General features: G+C 44.5%; 1 protein-coding gene across 1 annotated transcript in view; it reads right to left on the bottom strand.

Moving 5' to 3' along the window:
* tenm4 (teneurin transmembrane protein 4) overlaps positions 1–16,481 on the bottom strand; it is an 851,752-nt gene that overhangs the window by 579,636 nt on the left and 255,635 nt on the right.

Consider the following 16,481-nt stretch of genomic DNA (forward strand, 5'->3'; position numbering starts at 1 on the left):
TGAATGCAAATGAGCTGTGATCAGGTTCTCATTATTTCTGGGCGAGATTCTGATCACAGCAGCTGGAACGGGCCGGGAGAATGGGAAACTGATTTGTGCCTTCCGCAAATCCTGCTTTGGGGCTCTCTCGCAACATTTGTGCTGGGCACAACGCAACCAGAGACTCTCCCCCTTGGTCCCAGCAGATTTGAAGTAATGGAAAGTATTGTTCTCTTAACTTGCACCAGTTGTTTTCAAACTCGTTTCAGACCAATCGAAAGATTTTGGGCTGCATTAACATCAAACACCCAAAGACAAAACATAATGTACATCTTTCCCCATCCCACAACACTACTTTGAAAAAGAGCATTGGAGCAATTATTTCTTCCGCACTAATATTTATCCCTCAGTCTCGACCCGACGACTACGAAAACAGACTATCGAGTCATTATCATATTGTTACTTTGAGGCACTTTGCCATTGCCTATTGCCTATTGACTGTAAAATAATTTGCTGTAAAGTGTTTTGGGACATCTCTATGTAAATATAATTTCATCTTTCTTTCAGTTGCAGCTGCAGAAAGGTAAGGGAAATATTATACGAAAGCATTGTGTTGGCAATTGAAACAGCATTTGCAATAATTTCTATTAAAAGAAGCTGAGAGTAATTATGTTTATATCATCAGCCCTGCTATACAAGCAAAACTCAGGGCAAGAGTATCAACACCTTAATTAAAACATAAGTGAAAAAAAAACTGAAGAAGTTGAAAATCTGAAATAAAAACAGAAAATGCTGGAAGTCAAGCAGGTTTGGTAACATCTGTAGAGAGATCAACAGAGTTACAAACTCTGATGAAAGGTCATTGCTGACCCAACAGGTGGAATTTTCCCATAATTTGTCAGGGTGTCAAACTCCAGGCTCTGAAAGAAAATCAACATATACCTTCCAAATCCACAACCAAATTTCCAGACCAATCGCATGCCTCGATTTCGGCGTCAGCGAACGGAGAATCCCAGCCAAAATATTTTAAAAGCAATTCCATGCTCGACTTTTGGTGTATTAAGATTAACGAGATAGAGGTGCAATTTGTTTTCACTTCTGCTATGTGGACGCAGGAGGACACATACAACAGAAATACCAGTTTGTAACAACAGCAGAGGGCCTTAAATTATGGGTCTTACATAATTGTACACTCGAAAGTATTTTCAAGACATTTTCCGATGGTCAAAGCCTTTGTTATTGGCCAGTTATTGGAAGCTCACTCTTTATGCACTGATAAAACTTCTGTCAGAACTGCTGAGTGACAGAATCCTGCAAGATCATGATCAAAACTTCCCACAGGCAAAGATCGGGACATACTACAGGCCTGTAACACTGGGACCTTTCTGGTTCATTGCACAGCAGCCCTGTCAGTTAGATACTCCAACAACTGTTGAGAGTAGCGGCATGAATTGCACATTTCAATGTGCAGTCAACAGAATTCCTGCTCGGATTTAGCAAATTATGGTGTACTAGATTGGGTGAGATACATTTGATTCATCAAAACGTATTTCATGATTGCAGTCAAGCTCTGGAGAGTTGTGTCATTGAGGCATATCAGTAACTGCCTGAGATAATATTAGTAAAAATAATCTGAGCTAAGTACATCTGTTGCCATTCTATGCTGACATCACCAGCCCAAATGTATTTTGTGTCAATGAAAGCTAATTGAGCTGTGATGTCCCTCTCCTTTGCAAAACATTAAAACAAATTGTACATTATCTGGTGCTTAACTGTCCTGCCTGAGATTAAATCAAAAGTGACAAGTGTAGGGTACAGCCACAAAAATCCAGGTGATGGGTCACTTTGCCTTTAGCCAACCACACCTGCCGAACTACCAGACAACAGTTTGCTTTCACAGTACTTTATACTTGTGCACAAGCTGCGTGACACAGCCACAGCATCAGTCAGAAGAACCAATCGTTTCAGAGGTTCTAAACACTAAAGCTATTTAAAAATGTGCCAATTCCCAGATTATCGAAAACATTTTCTCTGTCTGACGTAAGTAATTTGGAGATGCCAGCAAACATTTGGACTTCAGCCAAAACAACAGTTAAGCACCAGGTGATTGCCTCCCCAGGTCTCTGCTTCCTCCAAGATTTATAGCTGGGGAATGCTGTTGGAGCTCTATTCATTTCAGTTATATTTTACAAGTTAACTTTACAAGACAACTTCACACTCTGGGTGTATCAACACCATTGGTTAGCAGCGGTTCAAGATGGCGGATCACCACTACCTTCTCAAGGGCAATTACAGGTGGCCAATAATTGCAGGCCTAGGCAATGCCCACATCCGTTGCAAGAACAATAAACAACTTGACACAGGAAATAACATAACAGAGTTATAAAATATAAAATTGCACTAAGAATTAGGAAGAATTTTCTCTTCCTTAAAAATGGTAACATTTTGCTAATTATAATCACATCACGAATGTTTTGAATCATGTGGTGTCATAGAAATCCAGCTTTCAATAATTCATCTTTCCTGTACAGGAGAGTACTGCAGCAGAAAGTTCAATGAAGTCCACTGTAGCCATGCATGCTCTGATACTTCATTCAAGAATATTTTGCCACACCAAAATACAAGAACCAAAATAAAAGAGCAGCACGATAGCACAATAGTTAGGGCAGTTGCCTCACAGCTCCAGGTTCCAGGTTCGATTCCCGGCTTGGGTCACTGTCTGTGCGGAGTCTGCACGTTCTGTTCGTGTCGGCGTGGGTTTTCCCCGGGTGCTCTGGTTTCCTCCCACAGTCCAAAGATATGCAGGTTATGTGGATTGGCTATGCTAAATTGCCCTTGTGTCCAAAAAAGATTAGTTGGGGTTACGGGGATAGGGTGGAGGTGTGGGCTTGGGTAGTGTGCTCTTACCAAGGGCCGGTGCAGACTCGATGGGCCGAATTGCCTCCTTCTGCACTGTAAATTCTATGAACTCTACTGATTACGTGCAGGAGTGAAACCAGAGCCATCAACATTACATAAAAAACAAACTTGAGGTTTTCAGTCACAAACACTATAACTCAGGTATCAACTGACAGCAAGAACAGAAACCCTGTTAAAAACAAGTAACTCTTGTCACCAGGTCCATAGGGAAAGACAAAGTGGCTTCAACAAAGTCATCTGCCTAACTCCATCCTCCTTTTCTCTCATTTTTCATTATTTCTCCTTTTTTCTATTCAATTCTAATTTCTCCTCCCTCTTCAAGCTTAATTCTCCACATAGGCTGCTTGGCTGTGGAATTGCCCCAAGTTCCAATCAAGCTCGAAAGCTTGGGAATGTGATACCAAGGTTGATAATGCTAGTTAAAGACCAGGATTAAAATTATATGGTTCACGCATTTATCCATCGCCAATTTTTTCAGCCTTCTCTCCCCTTCTCTCCCATCCCCCTGGCAAAAACATTTTCAAGTGTATCAAATGAGTAAACGATTATTAGAATAAAAGACATATGGGCAAATCAGTAAACAGGGAGAGGTTACAGCGCTCGGGACGAATGAATGGATGGATGGAAAGATTTAACCCCAAAGAGTAGAATGTAGGGCGGCATGTGGCGCAGTGGATAGTACTGGGACTGTGGCGCCGAGGACCCGGGTTCGAATCCAGGCCCTGGGTCACTGTCCGTGTGGAGTTTGCACATTCTCCCTATGTCTGCGTGGGTTTCGCCCCCACAATCCAAAGATGTGCAGGTTAGGTGGATTGGCCACGCTAAATTGCCCCTTAATTGGAAAAGAAAAATAATTGGGTACTTTAAAATTTAAAAAAAGAGTAGAGTGTAAAATTAAGGCGGTGGTGAACTAGTAGCCAATATATGGCGGGCAAAGAGCAACAAACGCAGGGGTAGGACAGAAGCAGCAGAGTTTTGGGTGAGCTGTAGTTCACAGAAGGTGAAAGTTTGATTGCAGCAGGAAGGCATTGGAACTGGAGGTGACAACAACATGGATGAGGGTTAAAGCAACATCCTCACTCAATGTTCACCGTATCATATTTAGGCATATAAATTGAAGGGCAATCCCAAGGAGAATCAAGCCACTTATGGTACCTAAGGGCATTGTGGCAAAATAATTGGCCTGGTAATCTAGACGAGAACCAGCATTGGAAACGCGGGTTAGATTTTCACCATAGCACCTGGTAGAATATATACACAATTGATAAAATCTAAAAATTGAAAGATAGTTTCATGTTCGGTGAACATGAAACTATTAGTGATTGTCGTAAAAATTGATCTGGTTCACTAATGTCCTTTAGGGAAGTAAATTGGCCATCCTCACCTGGTCTGGCCTACACGTGACTTCAGATGACATTTAAGTGCATTCTGAAATGGCGACTAAGCTATTCAGTTCAAGGGTGATTAGGGCAGCAAACTCTGGCCTTGCCAACGATGCCCAATCCCCATAAGCAGATAAAGGGTAGTAAACATAAAGGTCAGAAACTACAAAAAGTCCAAAAAATGAGGAACTAGAGGTGGAAGAATAAACACATGGAATGTCTGTGCAACCTGATGAGCTATTATTTTTTTTCAATTTGATGAAATTGTGTAGATTAATACAGAAATAATGAATGATGTCAAGTCATCTGGCAAAAAAAATCTACAAACTGGTGAAACTAAATAATCGGAAACAGCTATCACACTCATAGGCAAGATTTTCTCTGACAGGTATGGCTTACGCTACCAATGTGACAGCAGAGTAGACCAATATCATTGTGTCAACAAAGTATTGGCAATGCACCTTACTGTGGTTTTTAATTTACATCAAATAATGAACACTCACTGCTGGAACCCCAATACCATTCATAGATCCCCACACTTGCCTGGCTCAGATATACCAAATGACTGGCTGTTAATTTGCCATGTTAATGATGAAAGAGGTAATCCGAGTGTCCCTTGGGTTTGTCGATCCATTGCCTTGCAGTCAGTTCTGAAGTTCCTGATCTGCATTCTGCAATGTACCCAGCGATAGTTGAGATCTTTGTGTAAGAAAATACCGGAAAGGAGAGCTTGCAATAATAACCACAAGCAAGTGAAATGCAAAGATTATTAGGTAACAGCAAACCCAATGGAATGTTTAACACATTGTTTATCGCACATATGTGTACTTAGTGGTTTTAACAAGGAAAATATTAAAATCCGCCAATGTTTTTTTCACTGCTTGTAAAACTCAGCATATTTGAAACTGGCCAAATACTGTGAAGGTGATGATGTTAAGCTTCTGCTGCACACACTTTGCCCCGATACAGAGTATCAGTTTAAATTGACCTAGAGAACTCGCTTCCACAATCTGTGTTGATAACCACAGAACAGTCAGGAAATTCTAAAATGATTGATATGTGCAGACAAAAATATCTCTATAAATATTCAAGGTCAAAAAAAATTGTTTTGCTTCTGGGGTATGAGCGAGTGTCGCAGCTGTTCAAGGCTCAAGTCACTATTTCTTCCCCAAGGAAACAAAAAACAGAGGTATTCACCACCCACTGAGGCCTGAGTCTTTCGAGCAGTGGAAATGGTTGTTCGATTGCTGCTGCACCGAAAGCTCCCCCCCCCACTCGATATTGCTGCACGTTTCTGCACAAGGAAGAGAGACATACCCCCTTTTTGTGGCTTAAGTTGCCATATATTAAGTTTAAAAGGCCCAGTTTGAATGTTAGTGAATTGGAATGGCTGCTGAATGGGTACAGTGAGTGGAGTTGTAGGGCAGAGTGAGTAGTTAGGTTGAATCGGGGGGTAGTCGGGTCAGGTTTTGTTGGGGGGGGTGAGGATCTATTATGGCCCAAGGCGACTTAACCATTGATTTATTCAGATTTAGGCAATGAAAATCGTAAAGATCTGAAGGACTGACTTTGAATATTTTAAAAATGGATTTATTCTGAGGTGAGCTCCAACTCCATAATAGGTTTATATTTTTCAGCTTGTTTTATTCTGTATCAGCTTTCATTTATTATAAAAATCAGTTTCAGTTCATCTCACTGAAATGAACTGAAACATGAAACGGAGAATTACAATTGTGTGGAGCGTGCAATGCTTACTAAAATTATTGTAGCAACAGATTCTGATCATTCTACAACATTTTAAATATTTTTCTTTCTCTAAAAACTACCTCAACTAGTCTACAAAGTTTTGCAGAAGAACCAAGTATCATTTTTTAAAATCAAAGTATCATAAAATGCCATTGTCTTTTCTCATTTTATTTGGAACTCCAAGACCCTCGTGTGGCTAGCTGCACGCATCCTATCCAACTCAAATTCCTTCACAACAGTTCACAATGATACTCACTGAGTTCTTTTCTTTATTCCTCAATCAGAGTTACAAAGCCAAAGCTCAGAGTGGTCAGGGGCAAACCCCTAATTCAGCTCCTTGCCTGCTCCAAAAGCCAATTCAAATTGAATCCAATTCATGGTCCCCACAAGAGAAACATATCACATCCAGGCATTACACCTGACTGTGGGGGGGGGGGGGGGAGGACAGTCCATGTGGTGAGCAGAACACTCGCTGACATGAGGTCCAATCTAGTTTAAATTTTAGCCTACTGAAATTTAGTGAGAAGATGTGGTCACCAAACAGCTCAGCTGGAGGAAGCCATTGGAGACCCAAAGGAAAAGTTCAAAGTTCACTTTGAACTATTTGACTCTCCTGCCAATTGTCTCACATTATTTCCAGAACTTGATGCACCATTAGATCAGAAACTTTGTTCACCACTTCAACTGTTGCATGTGAAGATTAAGTCAAGCCACTGGTTTATGATGGCTGAATATATTAAGTTTGCTTCTTCCATAACAATTTACCACTATTTTTGGATTCAAATTGCATATTATGTATCATTACTGTTAAGGCCACTGAACAAAGCGAATTCCATTTTGATTGCATGGAGCTTTTCAACCAATGTTTTAAGGATTGCATTCAATCCACATATCTTGATAACAGCAAACCACAAGAAGTAATATATCAGTTATCTTAGTTAATTGAACTGTAATTAATCAACAAGAACTTCAGAACTTAAGGTTTTCATTCGGAAGGAGAAACTATGAATACAGCTGGCTTAATGATCAAATAAAACCTCTCATCCTGAAGTTTTGAGCGCATTTTATTTCCATTCTAAAATATTTTTAAATTCTGATAGCATGTGTTAAATTTCGTTGACATTTCCACTTATTCCCAATTGCTGGAACCCCAATAGTCAGAGATTTAAAAAAAAAATGTCATTATGTTATTGTGGTTCAAAGGCGATAATGGACAGGATTTTTCTGTTCCCCAGCCGTGTGTTTCTCGGCAACGTGAGGTTTGCAAGCGGTGGGATTTGATCATCACGTCACTTGTCAATGGGATTTCCCATTGAAGCCAACCCACGTCCTCCAGGATACCCGCGGGTGGCGGTGCCCTGCCAGTGGGAAAAGAGAAACCTAACAAAAAGAGAATTCTGGTCAATAAATCTACCTTACTCACCCCTCTCCCATTAAGAGCGCGATTGGGACAAAAAAAAGTGTTTATAGAACATAGAACACTACAGCGCAGTACGGGCCCTTCGGCCCTCGATGTTGCGCCGACCTGTGAAACCATCTGAAGCCTATCTGACCTACACTATTCCATTTTCATCCATATGTCTATCCAGTGACCACTTAAATGCCCTTAAAGTTGGCGAGTCTACTACTATTGCAGGCAAGGTGTTCCACACCCCTACTACTCTCTGAGTAAAGAAACTGCCTTTGACATCTGTCCTATATCTATCACCCCTCAATTTAAAGCTATGTCCGCTCATGTTGGTCATCACCATCCGAGGAAAAAGACTCTCACTGTCCACCCTATCTAACCCTCTGACTATCTTATATGTCTCTATTAAGTCACCTCTCAGCCTTCTCCTCTCTAACGAAAACAACCTCAAGTCCCTGAGCCTTTCCTCGTAAGACCTTCCCTCCATACCAGGCAACATCCTAGTAAATCTCCTCTGAACCCGTTCCAAAGCTTCCACATCCTTCCTATAATGTGGTGACGCAGTCCTCCAGGTGCGGCCGCACCAGAGTTATGTACAGCTGCAGCATGACCTTGTGGCTCCGAAACTCAATCCCCCTGCTGATAAAGGCTAGCACACCATATGCCTTCTTAACAGCCCTATTAACCTGGGTGGCAACTTTCAGGGATTTATGTACCTGGATGCCGAGATCTCTCTGTTCATCTACACTACCAAGAATCTTGCCATTAGCCCAGTACTCTGCATTCCTGTTACTCCTTCCAAAGTGAACCACCTCACACTTTTTCGCATTAAACTCCATCTGCCACCTCTCAGCCCAGCTCTGCAGCTTATCTATGTCCCTCTGTATCCTATAACATCCCTCAGCACTATCCACAACTCCACCGACCTTCGTGTCATCTGCAAATTTACTAACCCATCCTTCCACACCCTCTTCCAGGTCATTTATAAAAATGACAAACAGCAGTGGTCCCAAAACAGATCCTTGCGGTACACCACTAGTAACTGAACTCCAGGATGAACATTTGCCATCAACCACCACCCTCTGTCTTCTTTCAGCTAGCCAATTACTGATCCAAACCGCTAAATCACCTTCAATCCCATACTTCCTTATTTTCTGCAATAGCCTACCATGGGGAACCTTATCAAACGCCTTACTGAAATCCATATACACCACATCAACCGCTTTACCCTGATCCACCTGTTTGGTCACCTTCTCAAAAAACTCAATAAGGTTTGTGAGGCATGACCTACCCTTCACAAAACCATGTTGACTATCGCTAATCAACTTGTTCTTTTCAAGATGATTATAAACCCTATCTCTTATAACCTTTTCCAACATTTTACCCACAACCGAAGTAAGGCTCACAGGTCTATAATTACCAGGGTTGTCTCTACTCCCCTTCTTGAACAAGGGGACAACATTTGCTATCCTCCAGTCTTCCGGCATTATTCCTGTTGACAAAGACGACATAAAGATCAAGGACAAAGACTCTGCAATCTCCTCCCTGGCTTCCCAGAGAATCCTAGGATAAATCCCATCTGGCCCAGGGGACTTATCTATTTTGACATTTTCCAAAATTGCTAACACCTCCTCCTTTTGAACCTCAATTCCATCTAGCCTGGTCGACTGAACCTGAGTGTTCTCCTCGACAACATTGTCTTTCTCCAGTGTAAACACTGACGAAAAATATCCATTTAACGCTTCCCCTATCTCCTCTGATTCCACACACAACTTTCCACTACTATCCTTGATTGGCCCTAATCTTACTCTAGTCATTCTTTTGTTCCTGATATACCTATAGAAAGCCTTAGGGTTTTCCTTGATCCTATCCGCCAACGACTTTTCGTGCCCTCTCCTCGCTCTTCTTAACTCTCCCTTTAGGTCCTTCCTGGCTAACTTGTAACTCTCAAGTGCCCTAACTGAGCCTTCATGTCTCATCCTAACATAAGCCTTCTTCTTCCTCTTGACAAGTGCTTCAACTTCCTTAGTAAACCACGGTTCCCTTGCTCGACAACTTCCTCCCTGCCTGACAGGTACATACTTATCAAGGACACGCAGTAGCAGTTCCTTGAAAAAGCTCCACATTTCGATTGTACCCATCCCCTGCAGTTTCCTTCCCCATCCTATACATCCTAAATCTTGCCGAATAGCATCATAATTGCCTTTCCCCCAGCTATAATTCTTGCCTTGCGGTATATACCTATCCCTGCCCATTGCTAAAGTAAACATAACCGAGTTGTGATCACTATCACCAAAGTGCTCACCTACATCTAAATCTAACACCTGGCCGGGTTCATTACCCAGTACCAAATCCAATGTGGCCTCGCCCCTTGTTGGCCTGTCTACATACTGTGTCAGAAAACCCTCCTGCACACACTGTACAAAAACTGACCCATCTATAGTACTCGAACTATAGTATTTCCAGTCAATATTTGGAAAGTTAAAGTCCCCCATAACAACTACCCTGTTACTCTCGCTCCTGTCGAGAATCATCTTTGCAATCCTTTCCTCTACATCTCTGGAACTATTCGGAGGTCTATAGACAACTCCCAACAGGGTGACCTCTCCTCTCCTGTTCCTAACCTCGGCCCATACTACCTCAGTAGACGAGTCCTCAAACGTCCTTTCTACCGCCGTAATACTTTCCTTGATTAACAATGCCACCCCCCCCTCTTTTACCATCTTCTCTGTTCTTACAGAAACATCTAAATCCTGGAACCTGCAACAACCATTCCTGTCCCTGCTCTACCCATGTCTCCGAAATCGCCACAACATCGAGATCCCGGGTACCAACCCATGCTGTAAGCTCACCCACCTTATTCCGGATGCTCCTGGCGTTGAAGTAGACACACTTCAAACCAGCGTCTTGCTTGCCGGTGCCCTCTTTCGCACTTTTAACCCTATCCCTGACCTCACTACTCTCAACATCCTGTACACTGGGACTACAATTTAGGTTCCCATCCCCCTGCTGAATTAGTTTAAACCCCCCCGAAGAGCACTAGCAAATCTCCCCCCCAGGATATTGGTACCCCTCTGGTTCAGGTGAAGACCAGGTTTAAGATGCATGACTGAGAGATGTTGGGGGGGGGCGGCGCGAATCCCACCCCGCCGCTCTGACCCCTGCTGCTGTATTCTCCAGCGCCATTTTTCGGGTGGGAGTGGGATTCCCGCCTCACCGGTTGGGGGCCGTTGGCAGCCCCCCCCCCCCACTCCTGGTGATTCTCCGGGCCCCAATGGGCCGACTGGCCGTCCATTTTTGGCCAGTCCCGCCAGCGTAAATCACTCAACTCACGTACTGGTGGGACCTGACAGGTAAGTCAGTGGGGGCGCCCCCACGATCGGGGCCCACGATCGGGGCCCATTGATCTGCGGGCGGGCTTGATCCGTGGGGGCACTCCTTTCTTCCACATCAGCCATGTAGGGCTCCACCATCGCCGGCGCGGAGAAGAGAACCCCCCATGCATGCGGCAAAATACGCCGGCCGGTCTGCACATGCGCGGAACTACGGCGGTGGTTCCGTGCATGCGCGAGATCACACCGGTACTTTCACGCATGAGCGAACTCGTGCCGTTCCTTTGGCGCTGGTTGGAGCAGCGCCAATGCCTCCGCCGTCCACCTAGCCACCAAAAGTGTGGAGAGTTGACGCCGGAGTGGTTGGCGCCGATTCTCCTGCCGGTGTGGGGACTTAGTCTCCAGAAGGCAGAATACCAGCCCTTCTCTCAGGAAAGAGGTTAGGTGCAGTGGATGTCCAAAGAGGCTTGGGGACTCAGGTGCATAGGTCCTTAAAATGCCAGGAATACGTGCAGAAAATAATCAAAAAGGCTAATGGAATGCTGGCCTTTATATCTGGAAAACTGGAATATAAAGACTCAGGGGTTATGCTGCAGCTACACAAAACCCTGGTTGGACCCCACTGGGAGTACTGAGAGCTGTTCTGGGCACCACATCTGAGGAAGGATATATTGGCCTTGGAGGGAATGCAATGTAGGTTTACAAAAATTATACTTGGATTACAGGGGTTGAGTTATGAGGAGAGATTATTCAAATTAGACCTGTTTTCGTGAGAATTTAGAAGGTTGTGGGATGATCTGAACAAAGTATTCAAGATATTAACAGGGAAAGTCAGGGTAAAGATAACCTATTTCCACTGGTTGGAAATTCTAAAACTAGTCTGAAAATTATCGTTAATGAGAGATGTTAGGGAGAACTTCTTCACGCAAAGGGTGGTCGAGGTTTGGAACTCTCTTCCACAAACAGCAATTGAAGCTAAATCAGTTGTTAATTTAAAATCAGAGATAGATATATTTTTGTTAATTAAAGATATTAAGGGATATGGGCCAAAGGCAGGTATATAGAGTTAGGTCACAGATCAGCCATGATCTCATTGAATGGCTGGGCAGCCTCAAGGGGCTGAATGGCCGACTCCTGTTCCGATGTACAGAGAATTGAATACTGAAACAAATTACAGAAGAAAATCAACGGCTGGAACAGCTTCAAAAAGCAGAGAGACCAACAAATGAATGTCAGTAAGTATACATACAAATTTGAAATGGGAAGAGTTTGTGGCATGTGAAATAAAAAGACCACACAAAGAGCTTGATGGTACTTAGTCAGATTGTGTGAAGCCAGGGAACATCTGAAGTATGTGGTCTTATAACAGACCTTCCTTGGGACAAACCTGAAGCCAATATTTCTGAACTATTCACGTATCCAATTTCCACTTATATTTAACATTGCTTTATGCAATGCTAGATGTTTGGAACATCAGTTGGCTAATCCAAATAAAATGTTGATCACATAAATCAGGGGACAAGTGAACACATTCAAAAACCAATAACAATTTTCAACAATTAACCATAATTCTTAATCAGATGCGATTCTCTTTCCTCAGTGGAAACCTAAAAACTGCAATCATCTGCATCAAATCTTTTCCAAGACAGTATCCAAAGACTCCACAGTTCACTTCAACTAATTTTTCATTCACAGTTGATGACACCCTAATTATTTGATTGCTTGAATAAGTTCTTCGGTAAATTCAAATAGCACATCATCATTAGCTTTCAGCTACCTATTCAATAGATCCAACCTTGTGTCATGCATGGGTAGCCCCCCTATAATCGGCCCAGAAGCATCAATCAAGCTGACTTAGTATTCATACCTCAACTAAGATTGGTTTAATTATCCAAAACAAATCACCTCAGTTTGCAAATTACCGAGATGAGATCAAAGCTGTAAGCCCGCAGGTCCATTTACAAAGACGACAGCATAGCAATTTGATGAGCATTGGAATTTAGCATTTTCTGTCTTCAGACGACTATCGCGAACATCTGTGCCAACATTGGGCAAAATTTCCACCAAATAATGGCAAACTGTCAGGTTGTGACTGAAAACTGGTGAGAAACAGCCAGTTTTTCTCTCCAGATCATCTGACACTTTGTCAAAAAAGGCAGGTTTTGCACCACCTTGCCATGACCCTGATCACCCAGGGGCTACACTGGTCTCTGCACCCCCGGCATGGTCATATTGACTGCTGGAGAACAGTAGTGATTCCCGCTGGTGTGGAATATCTGGGGCTGGATTCACCGCCGGGGGGATACTCCATTTTGCCGGCAGCCCAGGGGTTTCTCGAAGGCATGAGGCTGCACCATAATGGGATACCCCATTGACCAGTCGGCGTAATGGAGCATCCCGCCGGCATGCTGAAACAAATGTGGCGGAGAATCCAGCCCCTGCCGTCCCTGCTGTAATACCGTTTATTAATGTAGATAATCAGATTCATGCCCTTGCTGGGCATGCACCTGAGCATGTCGCCGGCGAGGGGTAGGGCAGATCTCATTCTCTCAAGAGTTAGCAGCCATAACGGCATTTGCATTCGCAGTGAATGGGAAAAGTGTCACTTTCGCCAAGAAAATCAGTGCGATTCCCGTCAACCCTGATGGTGCGGTCCAGACTTCAGTTTTCAGCCTCTTTGAAGAAACCTTTCCCCAGGTGAATAAAGCTGCGCCTGAGGCACAAAGTGTCTGTTTCACCACCCCAGGGGTCATCTGAGCACTTCAATTATGAGGACGCTGTATTTAAACGGCTACACAGCACATGCTTCTTTCAAGCCAGGAGGATGGCAGCTAGGAAATCAGCTCCTAATTAACAGAAGCGGCCTTCAGCCATTTTCTGGATGCCATGGAGGAGAGGCGAGCTATAATATATCCTCAGGCTGGCAAGATGCCATCCAGCAAGGTGACAAATCCCAGCAAGGTGACAAATCCCATCTGAGTGACGGTGGCAGCACTGATCAGTGCCAGCAGCCTGACCGACATGACAGGTGTGCAATACAGAAAAAAGAATGACCTACTTCAATCAGTCAGGGTAAGTGCTCTTTGTCTCTTCTCTGAACTCCACCCTTCCGTCACCACCACGAATGTCACCTCAATCCCACATGCTGCCACCTCGCAGGGCGCCAGCACCTGATCTCCCACCCACATTCTCAAACACCCCTGGCATTCCTCATCAGAACCACTACCTGCTTAGGTGGTGCCCAAAATGTGATTGACCTCTGACCGGCAGCTGTCCAACTCCCATTGTCTCCTTGTATTCCTGCAGGAGTTTGCTCACATCCATCGCAAGTGAGAGGAAACGAGTGGTGGGATGCCCAGGCTGAAGATCCTGACTCCAAACGAGGAGAGAGCCATGTAGCTCACAGAGGAGGGGCAGGAGCAGACCTGTGCTGAAAGCAAGGTGGGCCTGTGAGAGAAAAGTGAGGAGTCTCTGCACCATCAACCAGACGATTGGTCTCAAGTAAGTACTGTAGTCCAAACCCTTGACCAGGCCATGTACTAAACCCACTTGCAGGAACATCAGCTGAAGAGCCTGGCCCTTCAACCAGTAGTGTCTTACCTCTCTCTCTCGACACTACCTCACAGGATGACATGGATGAAGTATCTCAGCTATCACTTGCACCATCCACCATCGCAGAGGCACACACCTCGGTAGGCAAAGGTAGCAGGCAGGCTTCTGCACCACGATCTGGTGAGCACCATACTGCTCCTGATGCACATCAGCTGGAGGACGCAGTGGAAAGGGTGGAGAAAGACATTAATTCCATGACTGTTGAACTCCAAGGCATAGCTCAGTCTCTGAGGATCATAGCTGCAGGCTTCAACTGCATGATGCAACGTTGGGCTTCTAGGACTGGGAGCATCAGACGATGTTGAGGCTTCCAGAGCTCACTCCAACTGTCCCTCCATCCCATGAAGTAACCCAGGGACTCAAGTGTGCACATCACCAAAAATCTGTCCTGGTCCACCCACATCGATGCTATGACCAAGAAAGCACAACAACGCCTATACTTCCTCAGGAAACTAAGGAAATTCGGCATGTCCACATTGACTCTTACCAACTTTTACAGGTGCACCACAGAAAGCATCCTATCTGGCCGCATCACAGCCTGATATGGTAACTGCTCTGCCCAAGACCAGTAGAAACTACAGAGAGCCATGACACAGCCCAGTCCGCTACACGACGCACCTCCCATTCATTGACTCTGTCTACACCTCCCGCTGCCTTGGGAATGCAGAAGCAAAGATCCCTCCCACCCAGCTTATTCACTCTACCAACTTTTTCCATCAGGCATGAGATGCAAAAGTCTGAGGACACACACTAACAATTTCAAAAACAGCTTCTTCCCTGCTGTTAACAAACTCCTAAAAGACCTTCTTATGGACTAATGGATTTATGGACTGATCTGATCTCTTCACACATCTTCGCCCAATGCCTGTGTGTAAGTATTGACATTGTGTATTTTATGTTTGCCCTATTATGTATTTTCTTTTCATGTACAGAATGATCTGTTTGAGCTGCACGATGAACAATACTTTTCATTATACCTCGGTGCACGTGACGATAAACCAATCCAATCCAACGAGCACCTGGAGGAAGGAGAATCCAGTGGAGCACATCGCGGGGCCTTCCACCCAGGAGACCCTGGGTGTGACCAGCCAATCTGAATCCCGTCTTCCTGAAACTGGCACAACTCAGGCACAGTGGGCAGCACACGGTGACATGGCAACACCAGTGCCACCCCAAAGTAGGCTGGTTCTCCTCCTGAGGACACCTGCCAAGGGTATCTCAGGCAACAGGGCGAGGAAGACAATAGGCCACCTCCTGATATGCAACCTAGGAACATATCCAGATGTAGTGGGAGGATTTGCAAGTGTAAGAAATCGTACGGGTACAGCGTGGGCATGGTGACATTAGGCACAGGTAGTTGAGTGTCATGATCACTTGTACCATCTGTACATGCCTCTGAATTAAATATTGTTCTTCAGTACCTTAACACGTCACATTCTTTAACCATCCACCCAGTGGACACAGTTCTTCTCACTGGTCCTCAATGTCAGCCAGATGGATAGGCCCACTCATTGCAAATATTTAATTTGCTGTGATAAAACTCAGGCATGATTCGGTGAACCCTGGACCCTCACATCTAACCCCCTTCAGAGCTTAGGGACAAAGGAACGTAGGGCCGACTCTCACTCAGACATGACTGAGATTCAGTGGAATGACATGAGTGGGATCAGACATCTCGATCCTTTAATACAGAGATGAGGAGGAATTGGTTCAGCCAGATGGTGCTGAACCTGTTGAACTGATTGCCACAAAAGGCTGTGGAGGCCAAAGCACTGAGTATCTTTCCAAGACAGGGATGACAGGTTCTTGATTAATAAGGGGATCATGGGTTATGGGGAGAAGGCAGGAGAGTGGGGATGAGAAGCATATCAACCATGATTAAATGGCAGGGCAGACTCCCCATAGTCACCCCATAACCCCATGCCACAGATATCAGACTAACACAGACCTCGAAGAACTTTTAAACAACACAGGCAGCATACCTGCCACGACCCTCATTCCAGAAATACCACCCCACCTCCTGGAGCACCCTCCAGCCTTCTCTTCCAGAGCTGGCTAGTGATGTGTTGGGTCGGCTGGCTCTATGTGGGACTGCGTTTGATG

The sequence above is a fragment of the Scyliorhinus canicula genome, chromosome 14 (genome assembly GCF_902713615.1).
Source record: "Scyliorhinus canicula chromosome 14, sScyCan1.1, whole genome shotgun sequence".
Lineage (NCBI taxonomy): Eukaryota > Metazoa > Chordata > Chondrichthyes > Carcharhiniformes > Scyliorhinidae > Scyliorhinus > Scyliorhinus canicula.